We start from the raw sequence: 8,614 nt of genomic DNA on the forward strand, positions 1-8,614 counted from the left end.
CTATTGGCAAAATCGCTTGGTAGAACTCCCTTCACACTTACGTTAAGGATAAATACTTGCCAGTTAATCTCACAGTAACAACTTAAGAATGGTGGTAACCAATACTGAAGGAACCACTCAGAACCACTTAGGAAGGTAAAAAGAGTTAAGTAGGGTTCTGTTTTATTTACATTTGTACAGCCAGCTCTGTTTTCATCTACATTAGTAGTGACACCTCATAACAATTCTTACGGTTTTACACTTTTAGAACTTAATTGCATATATGTTGGGCTTATGGTGTTATCTCTTCTGCAACAGATCATCTGCTTCTTTTTCACTTATCTTCCAAGCCAATATGTAAGTTTCTTAAAAGCAGGAGTTGAGTATATGTTCTTCATATCCACGTGGTACCTAGCACAGTCCTGCACTTGTTGTAGAAGGAAGGAAGGGAGGAAGGAAAAAAGGGAGGAGCTTGTGTTAGTTTTGGAAATCTGAAATAAGCTTATATTTGACAATAAAATGGCCATATTGGGTAAGACGCACACCACCCATGACATTCTAATATTTGGTGTCTGATCATGACATCAAGTGCTGTGTTGTGGAAGACTCAAGTCCTTCGTGTCCATCACAAGTAATCAAGACTGTGTCCTAGAAATGGGCTAGAAAAACCTTTTAGGGTTCTGCAGCCATTACTTGTTCTAAATTATTTTAAACAGATACATTAAAATTTTTTTTTTACATTTTATGTTTTTTTAAAAAATAGTACAAGAATTCATTCCCTTGTAAAAGATTTGAATGACAAAATGACAGCGAAAGAGACAGAGTAAACCATAGAAGTTGCCTCTTCCTCCTCATCTTACTTCCCACCCTACTGATAAGCACTATTAACTCCTTGTATTTCCCTGAAGCAATTTATATATTCCTGTACCATGCTTTTGGTTGCTGGATTCCTCTAGATCAAAGATTTCATGATTTTGTAATTAAGAAGGGGCCCCGAGATATATTCATTCATCTAAAAACTATTTACTGGGGATCTACTCTGGGTCAGGGGAATACGGTGGTAGTAGATTAAACATACAGTGTTGCCTTCTCTTGCTATTGACATAGAGATTCCAAGAACCCTCCTTTGTAAGGACGTTTGAGAGGGTGTGTTCAGATGGAAGCTAGATGGCAGGAAGTTGGGGGGTGGATGGGAAGGAGAACTGAAAATCATACTGTTGTGGTTTTGTGAAATTTTGCTGTCAAAGAAAGGCTTGTAATGAGATAATAGCTTAAGGAAATAGCAGGGGCAAGAAGAGATTTGTTTCAACATGAGCCTGTAAATTCATGTAAGAAATATTTTTTGAACACCCACCATAGCCAGGCACTGGGCTTACATTCCACAGGAGTTTGTGTCACTTACGTTCATTCAACAAATGTGCGATGAGTGTCTTCACACTTGACTGGACACCATGGAGTATATAAGTGTGTGTAACATAAGCAGGGCCCATATATGAGCACCACTGCCATGTTTGAAGGCAGAAGTGAAGGGAAAATCAAGCCTGGTATGAGAAGAGTTGATGAAGGGGACAAATTCCAGGGAGATGCTGGGAAGATGACTTATGTGCCCAGGTGGGAAGATTTGTTTGGGACCAGTGGAAAGACATCTTTTCTCCTCATGGGAGGGATGGCCAGTTAGTACAAATTTTCTATAAACTAATTGGGAAAAGTATATCAAAGCCTTAAATATGTCCATACCTTTTGACCCAATAATTCTTCTAGAAATCTCTAAGGAATTCATCAGTACATGGTCAAAGATGAGAAGCATATAGCGGTAGTTATAGAATATGGACTCTAGGTGCAAATCCTGAACACTCCACTTACTAATTATATTACCTTGAGCAAATTCCTTTTTACTTTCATCAGTTTAAAATAAGGATAATAGTATTTATCTATAAGATTATTGTGAGCCTCGAATAAACTAATATGTAAAACGTTTGACACTTGTTAAGCACAAAATGTTAAAGATTCATCATTACAGCAAAAGGAAATTGAGATAGCAAAAATCTCTAGCAATAGTATGTGGTTTACGTAAGTGGAAAACAGCCATCCATGGTGTGGCAGAAGCTGTTAGTTGACCCTCAATAGCTGTCTTCTCCTTCTAAAGTAGTACGAACCCTGGGTTTTAGCTGGGCATGTAATCACCTAGAATAAATACTACATTTCCCATCTTTCCTTGCAGCTAGGTCTGATCAATTGAATGTGAGCAGAAGTGATAGGCATACTTTCTGGGTTGTGTTCTTAAAGATTAAGAGTTGCCCTTCCCACCTTCTTCCCTGCCCATGACCATTTTGATTTTTACAAAAACGTGGTAGTGAGACACTTGGATCATAAACATGGTGGTGAGACATTTGGATCATGCAGATGAGGGCCACACCAGAGCAAAACAGTAAAGGAAACTGAGCCTCTGACAACTTAAAGCAAAGCCACCACACAGGTTCAGACTGCCACAACAGAGAAAAAAACCTCTGTCTTATTTAAGCCACTATTATTTTGTGTCTTTTTCACAACAGCCAAACATATTTCCTATTAACACAGGAAAAATTATGCAACTATTTTAAATGATGTTTTAAGAAGCAGTTTGAATGTCATAAAAAATTTTATATTAGGTGGAAAAAAACTGAGCACTAAATTGTATGTATGATCTCAGTAATTTTTTTTAATTCATGACTTAAAAAAACACTGAAAGAACCTATGCCAAAATAGAAATATGGTTGAATATTTTCCTTCTACTTATCTATATTTTTCCAAATTTTCTGTAATATGCAGAAATATGTTGACAATCGAGAGAAGATAAAGTATAAAAATTCTAGCCACCTATATTTTAAGACAAAGCTGCCCCAGTTGCCGGGAATACCTCTTCCTTTTCTGCACTCCTGGGTCATTTCCTTACTGACCTGTTGGATTATAAGCAGCATTGTATCTTGTATAATTCTGTGTCACACAGAATTTTATCTCTAGCAGACACTAAATAAGTATTTGATGGATAAATCATTACAGTTAGAAAGGCAGAGATGTTTATAAATATAGCTAACTTAGAGCAATAACTTAACTGCTTTATTTGTACATTATACCTTATTATAAGTAAAGTAGTTATTATCTATTGTACCTAGCTTACCTCCAATATTACACTTAAGAACAATACAAAATTTCTCGTAGCTGCATTTGAGTTTTGCACATATTTGCTTTCTTGATATTCACCACCACCCTATTAAGAATGTATTATTATCCCAAATTTACAGATTTCAGAACTGGGACTCAGAGAGGTTTTTTGCCCCAGATCACGGAGCAAGTAAGTGATAGAATTGAAGTTGTAATCTAGATCTTTCTGACTTCACCACATTATCCTACCTAACATCTTTTTATCCAAACATTTATTTTCATGTATGCTTTTAACCTTTTAACCTCATAATAGCAGTAGTAGTAATAGGTAACACTTATACAGTAGATACTAAATGCTAAACAATGCCCTAAATAATATTTTTATATTATTTATTTTATATTATTTATATTATATATAGAAATATATATTTATATTATATAAGTACATAAACTTTTAATTCTCATAATAATCTACATATTTTAGTGTACTATTTTACTAACAATACATTTCCTTTTTTATTAACTAGTTTTTCATTGAAAGAGGAATACATGCCCCAGTCTAATAATGAAATAAAATCAGACAAATCTCAATTAAGAGGTATTCTACTGACTAGTAGCCAGTACTGAGCAGTACTTCTCAAAACTGTCAAAGTCATCAAAAACAAGGAGAGTCTGAAAAACTGTTATAGCCAAGAAGACCCCAGGGAGACATGACAACTAAATATAATGTGATGTCCTGGATGAGATCTTGGAATAGGAAAAGGACATTAGGTAAAAACTAAGGAAATTCAAATAAGTAGGAACTTTAGTTAATAATAACTTATTAAAACTGGCTCATTGTGACAACTTGTGATAAGCGTACCATGCTAATATGCTAATAAAAGGGGAAATTGGGTATAGGTATACAGGAATTCTGTACTATCGGAATGTTTCTATAAATCTAAAACTTTTCTAAAATTGAAAGTTTATTTTTTTAGAAAAAGAAAAACATGCATTTAAAAAAAATTCAAACAGAATCAGAGTGTGTAAAATGAAGAGTAAGTCTGCCTTTTAGACTCTTATTCTCTTGGTTCCCCTTCCCAGAGGCCACCATGGCGGTCGTGTGTCTCTTCCTCAAGCACATGTAGATACTGGCATATTTTTCAGTAGAGAGTTCTATTCGTGACTTAAGAATCTAACTCACCGGGTTCAAGTTCGGTAAGTGTGTTAGTTTCCCACGACTGCTGTAACAAGTTACCACAAACTCAATGGCTTAAAATAACAAAACTCTCTCACAGTTCTGGAGTCCAAAAGTCTCCAATCAGTATCACTGGGCAAAAATCAAGGGGTCAGCAGGACCGTGCTCCCTGCAGAGGCTGGAGGGGCTACTCCCTTCCTTGCCTCCTCCAGCTTTTGGTGGCTGTCAGCATTCCTTGGTTTGTAGCCATATTCCTTCAGCCTCCTCCTCCACGGTTACATTGCCTTCTCTTCTGTGTATGCCAAAACTTCCTCTGTTTCCTTCTTAAAAAGATTACACTATGATTATGTAAAGCCTACTGGATAATCCAGGATAATCTCTCCATGTCAAGGTCCTTAACCCAATCACACCTGCAAAGACAATTTTTCAAAATAAAGGAACATTCCAGGGAGTAGGACCTGATATCTTTGGGGCCCATTATTCAGCCCACTGCTGTTAGTTGTTTTGCTATTAAAAAAAAAAAAAAAAAGAAAATTTGAAGAGTTCATTCACAAATTAATGACAATAAAAAGAATTACACTGCTTTCAGACCTTATTTATGTTAATAAAACTAAGAAAGGTGAATATTCTGATGAATCTCTAACATCCCTCATAGCTTGTCCTCTCCGTGACTTAATATATTCCTTTTAAGACCATCTTAAAAGATGTGGGATGGTCTCAGGTAATATGCAGCTGATAATTTAAATTCAGCGCCTCGAGATATTGTTTTTAATTTTCCTCTCCATCCATCTTCCCCTTCACAAAGGTAACTTGACTCCCAGTGCTACCAGCTCCTTCTGTCCTGTTGCATCAGTTTTCAACCCTGGTTGTTCCAGCCTCATTGTCAGAGCAAAGTGATGAAAGATCTTGGGCATCTGATGCAAGCCTGTGCTCCCTCGGTGCCCTTGTGCCCCAACAAGCTGGCCCTGTCCTCCTGCGTAAGAACAGGGCTGCCTGACTGGGGAACATTTGCCGGTCCCCAGAGCCCTAGATTCTGACTTTGAAAGCAACCTGTGGGGCTTTACCTGTGAAGCAGAAGAATTGTGGAGAACTCCGCACACAGGCGGCTTCACAAGGACAGTGAGGAAGGTAGGAAGGTGATATACAGGCCAGGAGGAGAAAACAACACCAAGAGAACCCCAGCCTCCCTTGACCTGCCTTCCTCTCCTGATATATTTGCTCCAACCCAAAAGGTCAGACCTTCCAGAGACAGACTGGACCATCTTGCCTGCAGAATATATAGAGACGTGGTACTTTTGTTTCCTCATACAATTAAGCATTGTAAATGAGGCTTATTCATTTGCAATGACTATTCAGCCTATGGAGAGAAGCTGAGTTCCATATTTATCATCTTCCCATATCTTAGGCTCTTATCTTTGCTCAGTCTCACCAGTTTTTGTTTTACTGCGGGAAAGGAAGCAGTTAAATTTCAATATGAAACAACTGCTCCCAGTGCTTTCATTTACCTCCAGTAATTACTACTCAGGGAAAGGATTAAAAATATATATAAAGAATAACTTCAATTCCCCAGAGTTCGCCTGCTAGTTCCTTTCTGTAGCCAGCATCATATTTACCAATACATTTTAAGCCAAGCATGAAAAAGTCAAGAAGAGCAATAACTTTGTTATTTGGAGTGCTGACAGAGGACGTAATGGAGCTATTAAACACCATGTCTGACCAGGCTCATTACACAAATATGCCCATCCTCCTGAAAGGCTGGTAGGAAGAATGAGTGAGGAAATGTACCTAGGGTGCTTCACACAGCGCCTGGCAAGTGGTAAAGGCTTGACAAATAGCAGCCATCGCTATTATTAGCACAACAGTGGGGCCCACATGGAAACTCCATCCAGTATCAGGCAAAGGGGGGAGAAGAAATGAGGAGGAATGTACAGTTAAGAGGTGGGTGGGGGGAGGGGAAAAAGAGAGGAAAAAAAGGAGAGACCAAGAATCAGGCTGGCTTTACAAGTCTTCTTCAGGCTAACATCTACCCTAGATGCACAATCCAAAGTAACCTTTTTTAATCTGATGGTTAGATGCTGCCAATTGAGCTAAAATCGTATACTTTTTTATTTATGTCAGAAAACATTTTCCAAGATTAAAATTTTAGTTAGCTATATTTTGTGTCTTCTTACTATTTTATTATTATTATTATTACCTGGTGTGTTATAGTTCCAAGGACCATTTGCCTATTTGGAATATGTGGGAAATGTGCTTGATAGGATAAAGCTGCCCTCATCCGACCCAGGCAGCCAAGACCTTCCTTGATCAATGAAGTGAAATAGGTAAAATTTGCTCCATCCCTCCTGCCCTTTCCATGTAGTGCATAAAATGCACAGCTAACACTCAACACCCATCTCTCAGTGGTGAGAGGAACATTAATGTTACTGTGCTATACACTTGTGTCCTATATTAGTCCGTAGATAATTTGAACAGCTTTTCAACAAGAACACATATAATAATATGACATAATATGAATTAGAACTAAGAATCAGCAGCAGGGACCATGTAAATAAAAAATCGAAAGTCAAGACTGGGGAAAACCCATGACAAAGCTTAATTAGGGCCTGTAATTGCACTTCAAATTTAGCTAGGGAGAGAAGTTTCTAGGCAGCCAGAACAGCAACCTAGAAGCCAGGGCCCATGAGGCCAACTTCAGGTTCGAGAGGAGGGAACAACAGGAACCACTGGAATCACAAGGAGAAAGGCAAGGCGAGAGCACCCAAAGGCAAAGCTGAGAGACCTGCGAATCTGGACCGGGAGCAGCTAGTGAGCCAGAGACACTTAACTTTGTTCCCAGGGTAGCAACCTAACTCCACTCCCATCCCCACTTAACGTGGCCCCAGGGAGTACTAGTTTCCAGTCAAGGACCCAGTGTGTAGATAATCCGAGATGCTGGTTAAGAATGGATCCAGATGCCTTTGGGATCAGATGAGCAAATGGTTAAGTAAGTGAGCATCTGCAGGGTACCTGTGGACAAAACCAGAAATTTCCTCGAGATGCAGGATCTACTCTAGCATGGCAACAAATAAGTGCTAAGGTTGTGGCATTCTATAGCACGGATCATGGCTCTGATACTCTTGGTGTGGAATATGCTTGAAGCCAGTGTTACCAATCATTTAATAGGGTCAAAAAAAAAATCTCAGAAATACCCTCATGAGTGACAGCTTCCCAGTGAACCTGCCTGGATGAATTAACTGTGCAACATGCCCCTAGAGGAAATGGATGAATTAGCCTCCAGCAGCAGTTACTAGATATGAAGCAATAAATTTTGGAGGACATCTGTCAAAAGGATGATTTTCATTTTGGAATGGTTAATATCGAATGGCTCTATAAAGAGAAAAACAATTAGCTAGCAGGACCACCTGTTCGTGGTAGGCCCCTCCAGGTTCCTAACAAGAGAAAAACTGGAAGTTTTGCATGTTTATATTCTCCCCTTACCTATAGCCAGGCATCCAGGTGATTGCAAAGAAGTTTCAAATCATTGAAATAGAATTTTGCAAATAGATGAAAAGTGGCAAGACTAAACAATCTCAAATTATTATCTAATTTCGTAGCGATCCATTCTGACTAACCTTGCTTCTTGCAGAAGTATGACACAGTGTACCAGTCTTCCTATCACACCTGAATTAATAGTAAAATAGTTTTTGAGTATCTCGGCTCCTCCAATTGCTTCTTCTGATTCAAAAAATGTGGGGAAGGAATCTTCCCCAGTGCCTTTGTCTCTTATGATAAACAGAATAATGCCCCCCAAAAGCTGTCCACATTGTAACTCCCAGAACCTATACTTGTGTTAGGTAACATAGCAAGGAAGAATTAAGGTTGAAGGTGAAACTAAGTTACTAATCAACTGACCTTGAGTTGGGAAGATTAACCTGGATTATCCTAGCAGGCACAATGGAACCATTGGTCCTTAAAATTGGAAGAAGGAGGAAGATGAGTCAAAACCAAAGAGACAGAATCCTGAGAAAGACTCAACCAGCCTTTGCTCGCTTTGAAGATGGAAAGGGGCCAAGAACCAAGGAATGCAGACAATCTCTAGAAGCTGGAAAGGCAATAAAATAGATTCTCCTCTAGAGCATTCAGAAAGAAACTCGCCCCTGCTGACACCTTGGTTTTAGCCCCATGAGACCTATTTTGGATTTCTAACTATGAGATAGTAAATTTGCTGCTTTACTAATATGTTCTTTCTCTCCGACTACAACTTATACGTAACCTGAGAATTACCTCCTCTCTCTCTCTTTCAAAACTGCAGTGGCTCTCCAGCCTTGAATATACATT

The sequence above is a fragment of the Pteropus alecto genome, unplaced genomic scaffold (genome assembly GCF_000325575.1).
Source record: "Pteropus alecto unplaced genomic scaffold, ASM32557v1 scaffold338, whole genome shotgun sequence".
NCBI classification, from domain to species: Eukaryota; Metazoa; Chordata; class Mammalia; order Chiroptera; family Pteropodidae; genus Pteropus; species Pteropus alecto.